The 20,431-nt window shown below is 43.7% G+C and overlaps 1 long non-coding RNA gene across 1 annotated transcript in view; it reads left to right on the top strand.

Moving 5' to 3' along the window:
* Positions 1-19,465, top strand: part of LOC115075820 — a 41,243-nt gene extending 21,778 nt beyond the window's left edge. Inside the window, exon 2 of the long non-coding RNA XR_003852618.1 lies at positions 19,216-19,465. This is a non-coding gene — a long non-coding RNA (uncharacterized LOC115075820). The remainder of the gene's footprint in view (positions 1-19,215) is intronic.
* Positions 19,466-20,431: the final 966 nt, after the last annotated feature.

The raw sequence follows: 20,431 nt of genomic DNA, 5'->3' as shown, positions 1-20,431 counted from the left end.
GCGTATTACCTGAATTTTGGACTCTCTCACAAATGTCTTTGCTGAATTTAATGAGGGGAAGGAGAGGTTTGGTTGGGGATGTGGATGGCGGGCGATGCTGTAAAAATGCGTTTTTTGGTTTTTTTTTCAATTTGTTGGTGTTTTGTATTACTTCTGCGTGGACTTTGATTCAGTTTCCATAAAATAAGCTTCTACTAACATCTTGTTCATTTTAAACCTGTTATTATAAACTTTGTTTTCCAATTCTAGTTTGAACTTTAGATCTCAAATTCAATTACTATTCAAATCCAGGAAATTTTAAGTTGCGACTTCTTCGTCATTTAAGATACAGGACATCCAGGACCAAGATGACAGCTGCATTGTTGTACGATCCTTTCCTCTTTCCACCATTGACTATTGCAGCAGTCTCTATATTGGTTTGCCAGGTCTAGCCTGCGAGCCCTAGAAGCGTTACAAAATTCAGCAGCTCAGTTAGTTGTAAGAGGTTTACTTTGGGACAACGTGACTCCGCTTTAGCGAGAATTATATCTGTTGCCACTGCGGTAGCAGATTTAAGGTTAAAATTTTAATTTAGCTTTAAAAGCTTTGAAGTTTAACGGTCCGTCTTATCTGGCTGGGTTGTTGGATCTCTCTACCCCTACCCATAACTTGAGTTCTCAGGGGAAGGGATTGTGATCTATCCCCTCCGTTAGGCTTGCACACTTAAGGGCTACAAGAAATCAGGCATTTTCTGTAATCTTCCCGATCTTACGGAATACGTTGCCCCAGTCCTTGATTTCCTTGAATGATTATTGTTTATTTCACAAACAGTTAAAAGCCATTTCTCTTCCAGGTTAAGTATGCGGGAGATTTCTAAGCGATTTGTGCTTTGGGCATGGAGATTTTTTATTGTATGGATCTTAAATGCTGTTTATTATTATGGTTTTATTTGTTGTTGTAATCTGCTTGGTATGGAAGTTCACTATAAGTGGACAATAAATGTCTTTAAATAAAAATAAAGTATATGTGGAAGAAAATACAAAGGCAGTACATCATACATTTATTCTAATTTCATATTTTTCTTAATTTATTATTTCATTAAACCTCTGGGAGCCAAGATTGGTTGGGTTAAACAGGGTCCATATCTTTAGAACCAGTAAGACAAAGGAGCTAACTGTGAATTCCACCTCAAAGGTACAATATACTAGGGAGGAGCCTTGATATTGTGCCTTATCCACAGGAAACTCCTTGCATACTATCAGCAGTTGATTCCTGAGTGCAGGTAAGGGTCCTGGCCCTTGGAGCTGGGGTCCACATTAAGAAGTTATGCATGTAAAAATAGCTATGGAAAGATCACGTGATGTGATGGGCTCAATAGCAGCAGCCTAGCTGAGCTCCGGCTATCGCCTCAGCCAAATCTTCCTACATCACCCCCATCTCGCTGTTTTGCTCTTTTCGCCCCCTGCCATCCCTCTGGTGAACATTGTGTGCATCTCGGACAGGGGACCTGATACCGCATAGCATCGCGATCGGTAAAAAAAAAAAGACAAGGAGAAGATAAAGGCCCCGGATCCCAAGATGGCGACCACCCACATTGCTGGGGATGGCCCGGGGGGAGAATCCCTGGAGGATAAAATATCACACGCTGTGGGCTCAGCGTTAGATGTCCGTCTGCACCAATTATCTGAACAGATAGCTCAGGTTAGAGCTCCATTTACTGAAATTGAATCCCGAGTGGACAGAGTGGAAGGACGTGTCTCCCTAACCAAAGGCGACATTGGCGTGCTGGAACGGCGTGTGGATGAGCTTGAAAAAAAAAAGCAAAACTCAGCGACGAAAAAATTGATGATCTTGAGAACCGCTCACGCTGTGTACGCTGATTTGTTGGAATATTTTAGAGCTAAGACAGGTACCTTATCCTGTCTTTATGCTTTTTATTGTTCTGTGCACACACATGGGACTTATTCCACCTTACTTCCGAAATGGACCAGAGACTGTGGAGAGCTAGACGTCTCGATGCTAAAAGATTCCTTTCTTGCTCTTTACAAAGTGTCTGGCAATGTAACTCTTCGTGAGATGCAGCAAAGAATTTTCCATCACATCGTTTACTCCCCGGCACGGGCACATAAGATGGGAATTGCTCCCTCACCCATGTGTCCCAAATGTTCTCAGCCTATAGCCTCGTTCATCCATTGTCTGTGGGAGTGTCCGACAATTGGAGCCTTCTGGGAAGCGATTCGTGGCTGCTTATTGAAGCTCTTCCATACCGATGTCGTATGGTCATGCTCCTTCTGCCTTCTGAATAATGATGTTGGAGAGTGCAGCTTAAACATTGACAATGTCTTATTTCTAAAGCTTGTCTCATTGCTAAAAAATGCATATTATTGCGCTGGATTGACGCTGACCCGCCCAACGAGGATATGTGGAATCAACTTATGATGGAACTTTACCAGCTGGAATATGGTTCTATGTATAAATTTTTTCCTTTAAGAAGAAACACTTTTTTCAGGAGATTTGGGGTAGTTATTACTCCTCTCTACCCGCTTCTGTAAAAGGTCTGGCTCGCCTGAAGGTGGTCACTGGGTGATGGTTGGCAGGGTTCCTTTTATGTAGAAGGTTCCTCCGCACTATTGGTTGAGTTCTGACCACTTGCATATTGCTTTATATCTCTCTCTTTTCTTCCCATAGGCTTCTATGGGTCTGCAATGAGCAGGTATTTGACTATGTATTGATACCACTCCTTTAACTACTAGGGAAATTCTCTGTATGAGGGGTAGTGGGTGGGAGGTGGGGGGATTAGAGCTTTACAATGTTAAAAAATATGGAGGTGTGTACATTTGTTGGTTTGATTATAGCTATACTGATGTCTTGTGTGTTGGTACATTCTCCTCTAATAAAGAAAGTTACAAAAACAAAAAAAAATAGCTATATCATGGTAATTTTCAAAAGCCCATTTACATGTGTAAATTTAGGAGCTCAGCCTTTTTTTTTTTTTTTTTTTTTTTTTAATATCAGCCTCCTAACTTTCAGACTTTGGGGCTGATATTCTAAAGTGCGCCTTTTGTATTTTTTACCTGTAATTTCAGGTATTTTTTTTAACACTGTTTTCTTTACAAATAAAGTATGGTGATGCAGTAACATGCATTCATTTACTTTCTCAAACATCACCTCACAGTTTGGAGCTCCAAGGAGGCAGGCTCAGGACTCCAGAAGCACCAGCAGGAAATATTTTTTCAAGGAAACGGTTGTGGATGCATGGAACAGCCCTGCCTGTGGAGGCGATAGAGGCAAAAACAGTTAACAGGATTCAAGAAAGCCTGTGATAAATATAGGATCCCAAGAAGTAAGGAGAAAGTTAGAGAGAACTGCAGCCTGTGGCATTAAACCAGGAATAGAATGGGGCAGACTAAATGGGGCACTGTATTCTATGTTACATGCTTAGCACTGGATTTAAGAACATAAGAACATGCCATACTGGGTCAGACCAAGGGTCCATCAAGCCCAGCATCCTGTTTCCAACAGTGGCCAATCCAGGCCATAAGTACCTGGCGAGTACCCAAAAACTAAGTCTATCCCACGCTACTGATGCCAGTAATAGCAGTGGCTATTTTCTAAGTCAGCTTAATTAATAGCAGGTAATGGACTTCTCCTCCAAGAACTTATACAATCCTTTTTGAACCCAGCTACACTAACTGCACTAACCACATCCCCTTGCAACAAATTCCAGAGTTTAATTGTGCGTTGATTGAAAAAGAACTTTCACCGATTAGTTTTAAATGTACCACATGCTAACTTCATGGAGTGCCCCCCTAGTCTTTCTATTATCCGAAAGAGTAAATAACCGATTCACATTTACCTTTTATAGACCTCTATCATATCCCCCCTCAGCCATCTCTTCTCCAAGGGGAGCTGTTCCATCCCCTTTATCATTTTGGTCGCCCTTCTCCGTACCTTTTCCATTGCAACTTTATCTTTTTTGAAGGTGTCAAACTCTTTGAAAAGTTGGCCCAGTGTGTCTCTTGTAAACTCAAGCTGCTTAGTAAACACCAGGTGTAACTCCAGCTTGCCACAGTTCTGATTTCATTGAAAAAGAAACTCAAAGGTTTGCTTTCACTTTGACTTAGCCAGTTTCCTGTAAATGAAACTTAGGATTGCTCTTTTGGCATGCTGTCAGGACTGGGAGTTTTCATTTCAGGTTTTTTTTTGTTTTTGTTTTTTTTAAGGAATGGTTAGAATGTAACTTGGAAACAATTTCAAGTTAGCCAAGCTTTAATTTTGCTAGCAATTGCAAAACACATTGGGGAAAACTATGCAAACTGTCTCTTGGGCAGGGATTTTAGCAACACAGGACCGGTGGAAAATCTTGGAACAAGAATAGTAGAAAGCAAATTTGGAGGTTCCATTAAGCAGAAAAAGATTACAAACAAGGACTATGAGTTATTATAATTCTTGGTGTGATGCGAGTCAGGGTGCAAAATAGTAATTAAGAAATTAAATTGCAGAGAGCCAGGATTCTAGAGACTCCTTCAGAATTCCCTGTGGCTCAGTGACAGTGCTGCACACTCTCATGCAGAGAGCCTGGATTTGATTCCTGGGTGAGGTCTTTCTCTCCTTGGGTCTGCTGGGACTGGAAAAACAGCTCCTGTGAGGGAAGGAGCATTGGCCCTTGCACAATGGTGACACCTAGTGGCTGGATTTAGCGCTCATGATTATAGGATTCCAAAGGGAGCCCTGGTGCATGATCTCCAGGCAAGGACTCTTGCAATAAATGGGTTAAGAGAGTTGGGTAGGGATATAAACAGAGGGGAAAAAAAATCCCCACGTAGTTGCAAATAAAGACTCACGGTGCTGGATCCCGGTTCTGAATGAGTCAGGAACTCGGAGGAGCAGGAGGAAACTGCCAGGCCCTCCCTGCGCCCCACAGAAAAAGCACCACAGTGGAGGGGATCTGGGTCTGGATATTAACATTTTTACTTTCAAACACGCACCATGCAGCAGTAACCGCCACGTTCACGTGTCTCTGCAAAGAAAGATCTGAAAACCAGACCATTGTGCAGCATTCAAAAAGGAGTTCACCAGCACTAGAGCACTAGTCTATTCTGTTCTGACTGGAGCTAGTGCTAATTGCTGTAGGATTTGTTTTCCTTTCCTTAATGCCTATTTTAAAAGTGTGTCTCTTGCTATAAACAACAATTTACAATTATTGAATTCTCCTTCCCTTCATAGGGAGTAGAGAGTGCTAAAGCTCCAGGTTCTAAGGCAATGAGAAGGATGGGAGATGTAAGCAGAGCAGAGCAATAACCTACAAGCAGTTGCACCCAGAAATAAAGAGCCTAGCTTCCAGGAACACGTGTGCATGCCCGTGTATGGATCGGAACATCCCCTTATCAGAGTCCACATGTGACCCCTGACGTGTCCTGAATCTAATGTGGATAGAACATCAAACACCAAAGTTATTAGGGATTTTCTATGATCGGTTTTAGGCTAGATCCAGAAGTTTAATGGGAAAGCATTATTTTGGTTTCTTGCACTTATATAGATTCAGCTATCCTAAATATTTGGTTGCTATGAGTGGAATGGTTTGGAAGATAAAGTGTATGTAGACATAAGCAATTTTTTTTTTTAAATAATCATGCTAATAAGGGGTGATAAAAGAAAAATATAAACCACTAAATTAAAACCCTGAAGTAGTCACAAATAAACTAGAAAATATAATGTCCAATAGTATCCCGCACATATCAAGAAAATATTATATATCCGATGAAGCTCTTTCTTTATGGAGAAACGTGAACAGAAAGATTAGCGATGCATATACGTTTGCATAAGTATAATTTTGCTAATATCTTTTATGATATCTGCACGCAGTTAGTATAAGCACGCAGTTAGTATAAGCACTAACTGCGTGCCGATAGTTTGGGATAGTCCCACATAGATGGTGTGATAGGGTTATTTAATTCTGAACATCTCACCATTGAACACTTGTCTGTGTCCTTGTGAATGAATCATTAGGGCAATTTTCAGGAGCCCACTTAATTGCAAGGTACATGCACATCTTTATAATTTTCTGGAATTTTAGCCCCCACCCTTTTTTTTTTCCAAATAATGCTCAAGATGGCTTACAGAATTATTAGGAATTCAGGTACAAGAAGTTCCAGCCCCACCCAGCAATGTTGGCAGATAAAGATCATTTGGCCCGCCCCGTCTGCCCAGGTAATTCCTATCTAAACTCCTCTAGCTCTCCCTTGCTCTTCTTACTGCTGCCCTCTGCACCAAGATTTATCAGCTGTTAGGGGTACAAGCTTGACCACTTGCTGGAGGTCACTCTGTCCTTTTGGTTTAACTTGGAACTTCACCTAGGCCTTCCGGCATCACGAGTTTGGTAAACCTACCAACTCCATTCTATCCCTCCTCTCCCTCAATTACTCCTGAGACGTAAGCAACATGATTTGTAGCCTGGCACCACCTCCCAATCATATCTGAGAATCTATGAAACCGCTACCACTGCCTCCTCGTTGTCCGACCCTGCCTCATCTCATCGGCTTTATTGTTTTCCTCTTGTAACCTTCTACCTGTCCAGGCAGACAGACGTGTGTGTGTGTGTGTCCATACCTAAACCAAAACCCAGGCCCTCCATTTCTTTAGCCTACCTCTTCCTGCATCCCTGCCCTCACCCACTACCTTCTGTATTGCTCCCCAGCATGGTTTTGATTAGTACCATCTCTGCTGGTAGACGGCTGCAGGCATCCACTGCCCTCCCAGTAAAGACGTTTTTCCTCCGAGTCTTCCTGCCGCCACCTTCATATCATGATCTTTCGGTGCCAACTCAATCTGAAATCAAGAGTTTGGGAGTTTTTCTAGATTCTGAATTATCTTTGAAACAACAAATCTGTGACATCGCCAGGACTGCTTTTTATATGCTTGTTAGTTCGACTATTAAAAATGTTGTTACTTCCAATGTTTTTTCGGATGGTTGTGACTCACCTTGACTACTGTGCTTCTCTGTACATTGGCCTTCCTGATAGGCTGACACATGCCTTACAGATAGTACAGATTGCATCTGCCCGAGTTATTTCTGGGATGTCAAAGAGAGAGCATATAACACCTGTATTGAAAGACTTACATTGGCTCCCTGTTAAATGGAGAAGCAGGTTTAGGTTGATCACTATTGTGTTTAAACTTTTGAGAACAATGCTTTCATGTATATTGAGAAACTATCTCAAGTGGAATATCCCTGGTGGTGCTTTGCGATCACAGGATTCCCAGCTCTTAGCTACCCCTTTGGTTAAAAAACGCACACTGGTCCATACTAGAGGGCGGGCTTTCTCCTCATTGGCTTATTTGAATTTATTTATAGCATTTTTTATACCAATGTTTGTTTGCATATCACATTGGTTTACAGTGAAACAAGTGGAAAATGAAAGGAAATTACATCTTAAAACCTTTTAAACTTCCCATTATTTCAGGGCAGATGAGTTACAGTTAAGTCATAGAGGTAGGCTGGAGCTTCGTGGTAGGCAGTGAATAGGAACAAGTAACAGTAATTCTAACAAATATAGAATAATAATAATGGTGAGGAAAAATGGAATGAATGGAATAAACTTCCTGTTTCACTTAGACAGCAACAGGATTTTAAAATTTTCAGGAAAGCTTTAAAGGCAATATTGTTTCTTAAAGCATTTGGATGAGCCAGCAATTCAAGTTTTAATGTATTTTATATATCTGTCAAATGTTAATTGTTAATGTTTGTATTTTGTGTTCAGATTTTTGATATTTTATGAATGTTTTGTTGTAATCTACACTGAACAGTTGTCTGGAGGATACAGAATATAAGAGTCTAACTAAATGAACTAAAAAATGTTCCCTCGTCTTTTGAGTTTCTTGTTCTGATGTCTGGGTTTAATATGCCTCTAAAAGAAATGTTTATATAGTACAAGTTTCACTTTCTCTCCCATCCCTAAAAAGTACCTCCCCCATATTTCCTAGATTTTACGTGATGTGTGCAACTGATCTGAGGTGACTTTGGTTCTGATGGCAAATAGTCGTTGGCTATAATAGGCCAGCAGGGTAATCAGTGGTCTCGGTGTAAGCCCAGAGAGTCGCCCCCCCTGCCTCCCCACAGAAGATGCTTGGGCTAGCGCCGGTCCTAAAGGACTGAAACGCATTCCAGATCCCAATGTTCACTGAAGATTTCCTAGGGAATTTCTTTTAAGGAGCAAGGATTAGGAGAGGAGGAAACCAAGGTCTGTCTGGCTAGTGCTCATTTATGGATCTGTGCTCCAGAAAATGGACCCACACCTTTCTCTTAAACTCTGAGCTGCCCCCTAGCTTTAACCCCATTTTCTGGCAGCTTAGCTTTGCGCTGATGGGAAACACAGGGCCTGAAATGTCTTTATGGATTGATTTTTCTGGCTCCACTTCTCCTCTGGTTGTGTCTGTTCTCTTTCCTTTTTTTCTTTTTCAGGCTCGTCTTTTCTTTCTTTTCTCTCTCCTTCCTTCAGCAGTATGTGTTTTTTTTTTTTTTTCAGTGCTCTCTTCTCCCTTTTCTTCACCTGCTTCTCAGAGTCTGATTCGGGAAGGTTTATTGGCATGATAATTGTGTATAACTTTCTCCCGAGCTCTCTGCTCTCCATCTTCCTCCTGTGCAATCTTTCTCTTCTCCTTGTTTCAGCTTTGTTCTCTCCCCTTTGCTCTCTTCCTTTTCTCCTTCTTATCCCCTTGTTCCTGGGCTTTCTCACTCCTCCTTTCCCACCCACCTTCCACCCCTGCATCTATCTCCTTCACTCTTACCCCTCAGCGCACTCTCCCCCTCCTTCCCCCTCCTTTGCTCTGGGCAGTGCCGGCTCGCCTCCTTCCTCCAGCACTCTCTCTCCTTTCTGCTGGTCACTCTTACGCTCCCTCCTGTATCTTCCTGTGCTCATCTGCTCTGGTCTTCCCCCCCCCCCCCCCCCCGCCCCTCCAAAGTGCACCTTCTCCCACCTCGTCCTGGGCTGTTCTCCCTATCCTGGCAATGGCAGCTCTTCAGGGAAGCCACGGAGAGGTTCGCTGGTTTAGCCCGTCCTTTCCTGTAGTGTGTGGCTGTCTCAGGGGTGGGCCAGCCTCCCCCCCCCTTCTCCTGTGCTGGCAGCAGGGACTTTGCTGGCCTATCCCCCTCTGCCCTATCCCTTTGTAAGGAGAAGGGCAGAGGATCAGCAGCTGTCCCTCTAGTGGGTAACAGGCAGGGAAAGGGAGAAGGGAGGAAAAGGTTCAGCCCTCCAGACTTTGCATGTGGTTAGGAAGGGGAAGCAGCCTTACAACATATTAACGTAAAAACGTGAGGAAAGAAAAAGACCCTTACGGTCTGTGTTATGTCTGCCTATCCACCCCAGCTCTTCAGCTTTGCAATCCATACCATTCCCTCGGATAATCTTTGTGTTTATCCCATGCTCTCTCGAATTCGGATACTGCCCTTGTTTCCAGTCCACCTCTGTGGGGAGGCTGCTCTATGCATCCACTAGCCTCTCTGTAAAGAAATATTTCCTTAGATTACTCCTGAGTCAATCCCCTCATTCCTTTGGAAGACTCCTGCCTCCTGTGCATGGAAACCTTGGAGGCATTTACATGTCTCTTATCTTATCTCCCCTATCCCACCTTTCCTCTAGGGTATACAGATTGAGATGTTTAAGTCTGTCCCATATGATTTAGAATGAAGGCCACTGATCATTTTAGTAGCCACCCTCCGGTCCAACTCCAACAGGTTTTTATCCTTTTGAAGATGCAGTAATTCCAAATGAGACTTCACCAGAGAGTCATACAGTGGCAATATCACCCCCTTTTCCCCCCCAATGGCTATTCTTCTCTCTAACTCTCAAACTCTCACAAACTCACTCTCGACGTATGGACCACATCACACCGATTCTAAAAATACTTCACTGGCTACCCATCCGCTACAGAATTCTCTTCAAGACACTGACCATCATTCACAAAACCATATTTCAGCAATCCTCTCTCCAACTCACCACACCCCTCAAACCACACTCCTCAACAAGACCTACCAGATCTGCATACAGAGACGCACTCCAGGTTCCCCCGAACAAATCCGCTATACACAACGCCATTGAAAAACGAGCGCTATCAACCGCCGGTCCGCATCACTGGAATTCTCTCCCGCCAGATCTCCGCCAGGAACATTGTCATATCACATTCAGAAAAAAAATGAAAAACATGGCTGTTCGCCCAAGTATATCCTTGAAGAAGCCTTATGGTAATCCACACGGACCAACACCCCACGGTTGCGTCCAATTTCCGCCGCACAAAGGAACTGTTTTTCTGCTAACTGCGCTCTCATATAACTTGCCTAATCGACTCCACTGTGTAAATTGTATATAATTCTCACCATGTAAGCAATTACTCTCTGCTTACATGCACCGCTCTCCAGTTAGAAATTGTTAATCTATCCCTTTTTTACTAACAGCCTTGTTCCACACTCCCTGTTGTAATGTAACTTTCGCTTTCAGTGTTAACTGTTTTACCCCCTGGTTTATTGTAAACCGGTACGATAAGACCTGGTCTTGAGCATCGGTATATTAAAAGAATTTAAATAAATAAATAAATAAATAGCCAGCCAAGCATCTTTCTGGCTTTTGCTATTGCTTTTTGGCCACCTTAAGATCATCGGATGCAGTCACTCCCAGATCCCGCTCTTCTTTTGTGCTTAGAAATTCTCCACCTTTATTGAACCTCTCTCCCCTGTGTTTTGTTTTTTTTTTTTCAACCTAAATGCCTATCTCAGCATTTTTTTTTTTGGCATTAAATCTTAGCTGCCAGACCCTAGACCGGTCTTCAAGCCTTGCTAGGTCCCTCCTCATATTTTCCACACCCTCCTGGCTGGGGACAACAGAACAGAGGCGAATCCACTTGTTTATATTTTATTTCTTTATTTAGCATTTTTTATATACCGAGGTATAGCAGAGTTGCCTTCACTCCGGTTTACATACAGAACAACGTGTTCTGTATGTAAATGTATATGGACCATAACCATGAACTACTTAGGACACTTTTTCCAAAAGAGAAAATGTGAGACATTTTTTAAAAACAGAGCTTGTGTGTAGTAAGAATAGTCATATTATCTTTATGATTATAGTTCTGACTTCAGTTTGCTTATTCTAGGATAATTTATAGCCTTGTCTATTTGATTAACACTTTTATGCTGTAGGCTTCATGGTTGCTCTCTGTCTTAAGATCTGAAATACAGCAGAATTTAAACTGCTGGCTGCAGTGTTCTGCTTAACAATAAAGCTTTTGAAAGGGAAGGTCTTTAATCATATTGCAGTTGATGGATTGAATAATACACTTTGAAACTGATCTGGCAGGTTTTCTGCTTATAAGAGACGGTGTTCCTGGGAACGCCACTGCAGTGCAAGGTGCAGGTTAACCCCAGTGCAGAAAAAAGTGTCACCAGCAGCACCTCGGCTGCCACAGAAGAGAAATATCAGGCCTGTGTAACCCCGCCCTCCCCCTGTTCCATGTTTTGCCCTGGGGGCACTGCGTGTGATTTTGTTTCAGAGCCATGGGAAAGCTTCAGGGCCCTTTCGGTGTTATATACCGTGAGCCACAAAACGCGCCTCGGATGGCAAATAAAGGCTTAACAGTAACCCGAGCGCCTTCATGTCTAATAACGTGGCAAACTGTGCATATATGAGTAGAGACACCAGGCGGAATATTTTCCCATGCTTTTTTTATTTTCCATTTCTAAAAATTGTGATATAAAATTCATTAATAACAATGAATGGATGCCAATGCAATATTAGGCAAACTTAGCAATTTGAATTTGTTTCACTATAACATTTAAACCATATCTGTCTTTATTGATATTTCCCCCCCCCCCCAATCAAATATTTCTATTCAATTATTTGGCTACTTTAAAACTTTGAGCTACAGCATAGAAAATTAGTATGTTGTTTGGTTTTTTTTTTTAAATGTATTTATTTATTTGTTTTTACTACATATATAGGTCAAATAACAACATGCCAAATTATATCAAGTATCTCTTTAGGGCATCAGGAACATTTGCAGTAAAACTTTCAGAAAAAAATGTGTTTGCAATTTTATACAAATTAGAATATTTGCATGGGGAAAATTTTTCCAAATTAAAAATTCCTGGAAAACCCAGATCTGTGTTAATGAGATAAAGAATCTGTACACTTCCTTTGCACATGCCTCGGTCAGTAAAGGCTGTGCACTCAGTCTTCCAGACAAGGTCCCAGGCTAAGTCCTGTGCTCAGTTCCAACAGCTTAGGGACTGGATAAACCCCCCAGGGCCCTGTCTTACGAGTATCTGCTGTTACTGCAATACCCTGCATTAGCATCTGTTTAAGCCACTCTTTCGTTTTAGGATCTTGACACTTATGTTTTGAGTATTGAGGGGCAAGGGGACCCCCGTATTTAACGAAAAAACTGAGCTAGTATAAATCAATGCATCGGAGTGAGCTGCTTGCTGTGCCATCGTTTAAGGACGCGAAGTGGGCATGGGTTACGAGTGAGAGTTTTCTTGGTAGTAGCACCTGTGCTGTGGAAACAGCTCCGTTTGGCATTAGACAGGAATAGAATTATCTTGCTTTTCCAAAAAAAAAAAAGGGTAAAGATCTGGATATACCCTGAGGCTTAAGGGAGGAGATCTGAGGTTGGTGGAGTTTCATTTATGGGGCACCGTAACGGAGCTGCTTGTTATCTTTTGGACTGTAAGTGTAGAAACGTGGGTTTGGGACGATGGCATTTTTTGGGTATCGGTAGTCCGCTGATACGTTGCAAGCTGTTCTGGCTTTTGTAAAATTTATTTTAACATTTTTAGATTCGTTTTATTTTATGGGGGCTCTAGGATGTATTTGTGACATAGTTCAATACTGCTTTGGGTGGTCTTGAATGAAGGCCAGGAAGGTGGTTTACAAACTGCAAAATCAATTAATTAACTAAAGGAGATTACTATTTATGCTTGTAAACTATCTTTGTACAGGTTTATCAGAGTATGGTCAAGGGTTAATTAGCTGAAATTCCACACACACCTTTTTTTTTTCCCTCCTTATGATAGATGATGTCCTGTATGTAATATAATTTGCATTTCTGCACTTGGTTATAGCATTATTAAGCAAGACATGGTTATATTTGGATGCTTATCAAGCATGCCATTATTATGGTTGTTCATTAAAGTCTGAACGGTGAAAATAAAGTAATAAATCTTAACCTGAAATGTTGTGGGAGGGGGATACTATTCAGTCTGGCCCTTCCTGTGCTGCTAAAATACAAAGGGTCCGGTGTTGAAGGCTGGCCATGTAAGTAACTTAACTGGCGAGAGCTCATCTGGCACGGCCAAGCCGCTGAATACACAGATGTGCACCGTTCACCAGATAAGTCAGGACCTGCTCTATAGCACGTCTAAACTCGGACATCCACTTGCACGACTAACTCCGAATATCGCTCCGACCCCCCCCAATCCACCCAGCACACTTTTTGTGCATGTGCCTTTCTGCTGCGCAAGGGGCTTCTGTGGCTCAGCGACGGGCCGCTGAGCATAGGCGCGTGTTCGGGGGCCGCTACTTAGCCGCATAAGTCCTGTTTTACCCGGCTAAATAACGCTGAACGCGCTTTGAATGGTGACCTCTCAGTTACTATGGCAACGTGGAAGGCCAGATTCCATGCCACACTAGTAATTTTCACATTTTGCCCGTTTTTTTAGCTCTTGCCACTTCCCTCCACAAATCAGAAGTCGTGAGAACTTCCCTTGCTCTGTGAAGCAAGCGAGAGAGTGCCCTACCGAATACCTTTCTGAACTCAGCCGCGCGTCACTACGGCTGCCCAGAGCTATCTGTAGGCTTGCGGCACATCACAGTGCAGGGCTCCCCATTCACTCAAAAAAAAAAAAAAAAAAAAAAAAAAAAGGCTCATACTGAGGTAGCACATTGTCCTTTGTGTGCCTCCTTTGCTTGTGTGCTGTGGTTATCACAAAGCTCCCCAATTCCAGATACTCTGAACACTGTATCCACAGCCTTGGCCAGCCCCCCCCCCCCCCCCTTAAAAAAAAACAAAAAAAACAGGTCACAATCAGGAACTGAACTTGTGTTGTCCAGTTATAAATGTGCTGCACTGCCAATTGCTCAGTAGATCTGCCACTATCATCCTTGTTTTATACATTGATAAAGATACTTAGATTGAAAAGTATCTGTTCCTAATTTTTGTTCCCCCTTCCTCATGCTGTGTGTAAGCTCACCGGCGTTACAGTAAATAAGAGATCATGCTCAGAATAATAAAAGGCTGTTTTTTTGTCCCTCACATCGAAATTCTAGACAAGGTGTCTGCTAACTTGAGCGTGCATGGTAAGAGCGACAGACATTTAAATATGGAGAAATTGTCTCTAGCACTCAGTACTCCATAATACCGTATATCTTTTCTGATGGGGTTGCTTTCCTCAGCACACTAAAAGCACTTATTGTCCAGTATTTAGGCTATTGATTCTTTGTCACTAAACTTAGAAAGTACTGTCAAACCACTCACAAGATGACCACTACTAATGATGTTCCTTTAATCATGATAATTGTGAGATGCGCCAGTTTTACTCAGTACATTTGAAACCAATTCAAAATGCATTCAGTACCGGTTGAAAGCAATTCATTTTTGTAGTTTAAAGCTGCTCTGAAACTGATTTTTCTAAGCTCATTTGGTAAGAAAACGAAGCGAGCACTTGCATTCTGCATCGAGACGTGCTTCGCGCTAATTTTGAAGACAAGTTTCCGATAGACGGACAGTTTGCCCGGGTGAACAGCAGTTTATTTGTGTAAACCGGCTGCCTGAAAAATTGGCCGCCCTCGGTGCTGTTTGCAACGTGCCTGTCGGCGGCGTTGGGGCGTTCGTGGGTGGCATCAGGAAGTAGCACAATGTAGATTTATATTTGCAAGTCTCCGCGTGCTGTTTTTCAGGCCAAATACCCATGGGAGCTTTGTACCCGCAGTATGTCTCAAAGGAAAAGTATGTCACGTACTCTCTCTCCTTGAAACTTGGTGCGAAGCCTGCGGGTAGAAAAAAACAACCTACCAACTTGTCCTAAAGGGAACAGCTTTAAGTGCCCCCAGTAGCTATTTACGTGACCGTGAGCACGATATCCGGGTACAGGTCTGTTTTGCCGAATGCCATGTTTCACAAATCAAAAAATAGAGGCAGACACTGGAAAGGAATACAATGACTTCAACAGGAAAGTTAAAGGAAGATTTTTCCTCGTTCTCTGGGGGGGGTCATTTACTGAGCGACAGTACTTGGCCAAAAATGCCAAGGGGTAAAGGCCTCAAAAACTTACACGATTGTGGTTTCTTGGGCCACGATTGCCATCTTGCTAAAGGGCCCATATTAGCCTGATTGATTTCCCCCCCTCCCCCAAACAACATGTATTGCAGCCAGCCAGAGCCATTTTGAATTGAGACTGCACCGAGCCCAGAGCCTAGGGGGCGCTCCAGGCCCCACTAGGCCATCGGATATTAAAGGGCTGCTTTGGGGGAGGTGCCGGACTAGGGTGGGGTCAGAGGTGGGGGGGGGGGGATTTCTAGCTGGGGTGGGTTGGAGTTTGGGGGGGGGTATTTTATTGAAAAGGGGTAGGATGGGGCTGGGCATCAGGAGGGGCTTTTGAAATTGCACTTGCCTGCTCTCTGCTGGTGAGTTGATTTTTACCTGCAACGAACGGATGGCATGAGGCTAAGCGAACCCCTGCCCAGATGAGAGAAGGAAGCAGTTTGCAGGAACACCCCCCCCCCCCATAGCTGAACATAGGAAGTATCCCAGCAGAGCCAGTGATGGGGTGAACCCCCTCCTCCCCCCTCCCTACTGCTGAATGCAGATAGCATGGCAGAGCAGCTGCTGCAGTGGAAAGTGCCCCGTTTTGGAGCCTGGGAGGTGACAGAAGCATCCTTGGCCCTGGAGGGCTGGGAGGATGATGCACTTTTGGCTCCATTAGGGGCCTGGGAGGGAGCAGCAAGACTGCAGGAAGTGGAGAGTGGGGGGAGGGGGGATTTGCAAGGGGGCGGGGAGAGTGAAAAGCCTGGGTGGTGGTGGTGAGGGAGGAGAGTAAGAGGTTTGAGGGACTGGATGAGAACAGGCGAGGGCTGCAGCGGTGATGGGAACTGGAGGAGGAAGGACTGCACATGGGTGGAGGAGGAGAACGGAGCTCGTGCAAGTGGCTTTGAACTCTTGGTGGAAAATCGTGTCCTGCATAAAAGCTGCTGCCGCTGCTGTGAGGGCTGCATCAGGGTGGGGTGGGAGCTGGAGAAGGAGAGTCGGGGGGGACGGCAGGAGTGTGCCCTCCTCATTAGGGAAGAAGTGCTCAGGATATGCTCCTCCTCACTCTTCTGCCCACAGATTATTAGGGGATGGGATTGCAGGGCGAGTGCATTTTGTCCCCAGGAAGTTCATTGTAGGGACATTTTGAATTGCCGCTCTTATTACATTAACAAAGGAGTGAGAGAGAAGCTATAGAAGAAAAGACTATATACAGTGCCAAGAAATGTGCAGACATAAGCACCGACTTTGCCATTTAAGTTAATACAGGCCCAGTGTAGGTTTTCACAGATGTTATCTGCTGATTTTTATACATAAAAAGTGCCTGATTCACGAAGGGTTTGCTTTGCCTTTTTGTGTGCCGGGATCCCATTTTATATGGACTTTTGAGAAGCCAGCTGTTTTTTCTTAAGTTACTTTTTTCCTCAGAGGGGTACGCCATGCGCTTTTTGGACGGCATTTTAACTTCTTTCAGAGAGGATAGGAAGCGACACTATTTTAAAATAATCCGCGCTGACACCTCACACACACCAAGTGCCACTTTTTTTTTCTTTTTTTGATCTGATTTGCCCTCTTCCATGCCTTAAGCTTCCATCCCATTGGGAACCTGCCCCCAAATCTGCTCACCTGCCAATTATGATGGGGGGGGGGAGGGCGGGTGGTTTCAAAGCCGAAGTGCCCTGGCTCTTCACTCATGGCCACTAGGGGGGGAGGGGTGCCTTGATTAGGCCTTGCCCACCTCCCTCTATAAACCAGTCATCTCGGCAACAGGGGGGAGGGGCTACAGACCGTCACTCCTTTTGGAGCCTGGTATGCACGCACCTTAAATCCCACCTGTAGGTATGACTTTTTGTGTGATGGCAGGGATTGCCTTGCCTTCAGTAAGCAGAGGCCATATCTGGGAGCTGAGCCCAGGCGTCTCGCCTGCAGTGCTGCCACTGGGTCGTTGGGTGAGCGCCAGATGCCTGCCTTTTAAAAAAAAAAACAAAAAAAACCTTGCAAGATTTTCAGTAACCAGATATATAGGACGTGAGTTATGTCCTATTCTTCAACGATTACTGAATACAATGGGCAGTTTTCACCGAATCCGTACTCCATATAATATTCTGCAGAATAGGAAGCTTAAAAACGAGTCTGCAGAATGGAATATCCCAAAAAGAACTACAGATCACAGTTGGGACTCGCACCAGGCTAATCCAGTCCTGGTTTTCTCCACTGTATCTGTGCCTTCATAGTTCCAGTTTCTGTAGGAAAGGCAAAGCTACAAGTCCAGATCTGCTCCAACGGTGCGTGTTCAGGCAAACTGTGTGAATGCCAAAAGCCACTCTTTAGCATTCTTTCACATGACACTTTAGTGAAATTTGGCTTGTGACTATATAATCGCACACCTAAAGCTCTATTAAAAGATGATGCAATAAGTTCAGTCCCACTGTGTAAATTGGCTTTTTACATAGGACTTTCAGCTGTCCAAGGCCGCCTTGCTTGGCTCCAGCTGGAACAATATCTGAGTTTACATCCACAATGTGTTATCTGCCTGGCATGAATAATTAGGGGCCGCTGGCAGTCTTCAGCTACCTCTTACCCTGTTCGGTTATGGCTTGCAGCAGTGTGCGTTCATTTTTGGAGTTTATGCACGTAAATGTGTATGAGAATAAAATCCAACTTTATGCGCCTAAAACAGCATTTACGTGCATAAACTCTGAAACCTAATGAACCAAACTGAAAAAGCATGGTGGGGAAAAAAGGGATGAAATGAATGACCGAACCAAAATGAAACGTTTTCTCATGCGTATCCCTAATGGCTAGCACTTTTAACAGAAGGACATATATTCATAGTCCCATTCCTGCAGCAGCTGTAGCAATTATATACTATATTTGCATAACTATACATGTTAAATAATACACATTTATATTTTATATAAAATAAAGTTATTTTCTGACTTTTCTTGTGAGTCTGGATAATTTATTTTGGGTGGTTTTCTTGGGGGGAAAGGATATTCTTAGTGATTGTGTTGGGAAGGGAGGAGGAGGATAGAGAATAGAGGAGGGGAAGGGATTGGGGAGGAGGGATATGGATGAGGAATCTCTGTGGGAAGTGGTAGAGGGATAGGAAATGATGGGGATGGGAGATTTGTGGATATGCGGAATTAGGAGCAGGAAGGCAAGGGGGAATTGAGGGTAAGGAGAGAGGAAGGGAGGGGTGATCCTCTCTTTCATACCCCTCCCGTCTCCTATTCACAAGCTCTGCACACAAACTCCCCAAGTCCCCTCTGATCCCCTCACTTGCTCATACACCCCACAGCCCCCTCCAGTGCTCTCACTTACTCACTCATTAAATCCCTCCCTTCTCATCGATCCTGTCTTACCACTTTTTCTATTTCACAATGATCCCACCTAAGCATCTCCTCTCCCCGTCACTCTGTGGTTGCTGATTGGAAGAGGGGCAGTGGTGGTGTTGATGCCATGAGCTGCTTCCTCTCTGTTGCCCAGGGCGGAAATGGTGGCACTGTGAACTGTGGGGGACACTGTAGTGACACATGGGTTAAAAATGTCACCCTACAGCTCTGGGCAACAGGAGGAAGGCCACACTACTGTGTTTTCCTCCTCCTACAACAAATCTGTATTGGGGTGAGGTGGGGAGGGGAGAAATGTGCGGGCCGCCTCTGCTATTTCCAGATCATCCTGGCCTCTGGTCTTCTGTGGCGATTCCATGGAGAATGGGGAATTCCCTGGTCGGGGCTGAATTTTGAAGCCCTTACTGCAGCATAGTTGCAAATATTCATTAACTGCTTCACTACTGCCTAGGGTAATAAAAGGTGATGGACATTTTTCCTAGTTCTCAGATACTCAAAATCTGTCTTAATACATTTGGCCTGGAACAACAAAAACAGGCAAAACAAAACCACCTGACAATGTTTTTCATTGGTGTGTTCTTTTTTTTCCTAGAAAATCATGATCTGCATTACTTGGAAAGCTGTTCTTTCACAAATACTGAAGCATGGACACTAGAGAGCAAGGGAATGGCAGATAGTGGATGGCAGCACTAGCATTCACTAATTTCAAGAGTCAGCAGAAGAGAGATGCCAGCCAGTTCCTGGTAACATGATGTCCCAACTATTGTTATGATATTGGAACTTTTTGCAGTGGTTTTGAGGCATCGTATGAGTTTAAAAAAATAAAAAGTAATACCCCTGAATTTTTTCTTACAGAAAAGCCACAGTTTCTTGTTTTGCCAGTGTACTGAGCTACAGCAAGTTTGTCACTGAGCAGGTACAATGACACTACTTCAAAGCTACAGTTGTTTAACTGCCTGATTAATGATGAACTTGCTCATATGGTTTTATATAAAAACTAATAGTAAAAGCCCATCCAAGGATGGGGAAATACGTTGATGTGCATAATTGAGACATGTGGTAGGAGAGAGTGCAGGCTGAGCTTGGATGTGTACTGTGTGGTAGGAGAGAGTGGATGTGACAGTTCAGAGAGGAGGTGGAGCTGGAGAGTGCCGGAAGAGAGGGGGCAAAGCTGAATTTGCATAAGGGCTGGGCAGGTATGGGGTAACCTGCCTCTTTATTCTAGTTAGATTAGCTCAGGATTTAAGGTTCTTCTTAGTGTTTTTCTTCACTTGGCTAGGACAGCTATTAAGAAAACAAAGGAGGCTCCAGTTGAATTATATTCAAATATGTTTGCTAGACAAAACCTTGGCCATGTCTTTTGGATGACTGCATGAAATCCATAAACAGAAATGCCTCTTTAGGGCCAACTCAATAGCAGTGCTGCACATTGCCATGCAATGGGCTCCTTTCCCGGTTCAGGTCTTCTGGGGATTGCCATAGAGGCAGGGCTGAGTGAGCCCGGTGTGAGGAGGGAATTCCAGTTATTGTGCAAGGGCAACATCTAGTGGTCAGAGTTGGGGCCCATAACTGCAGAAGTCCAGAAGGAGCCCTGGTGCATGGCTTTCAGTCCAGGTCTGTGACAAATGAAGGCTCACAGCCCCAGATCCAATTGTGATTTTAGGTTGGATTATTTGCCTTTCCAAATCCGAGCTCAAGGTAAATAACAATCAGGCTCAGTAGGCATTTCCCTGCCCCAGAGGACTTACGGTCTAAGAGACCATTTACTAAATGGTCTAACGCAGCAGAAATGCACAGTATGTCAAATA

This window comes from Rhinatrema bivittatum, chromosome 14, assembly GCF_901001135.1.
Source record: "Rhinatrema bivittatum chromosome 14, aRhiBiv1.1, whole genome shotgun sequence".
NCBI classification, from domain to species: domain Eukaryota; kingdom Metazoa; phylum Chordata; class Amphibia; order Gymnophiona; family Rhinatrematidae; genus Rhinatrema; species Rhinatrema bivittatum.
The sequence above is the reverse complement of the archived record's forward strand: the minus strand, read 5'-3'. Positions and strand labels throughout refer to the sequence as shown.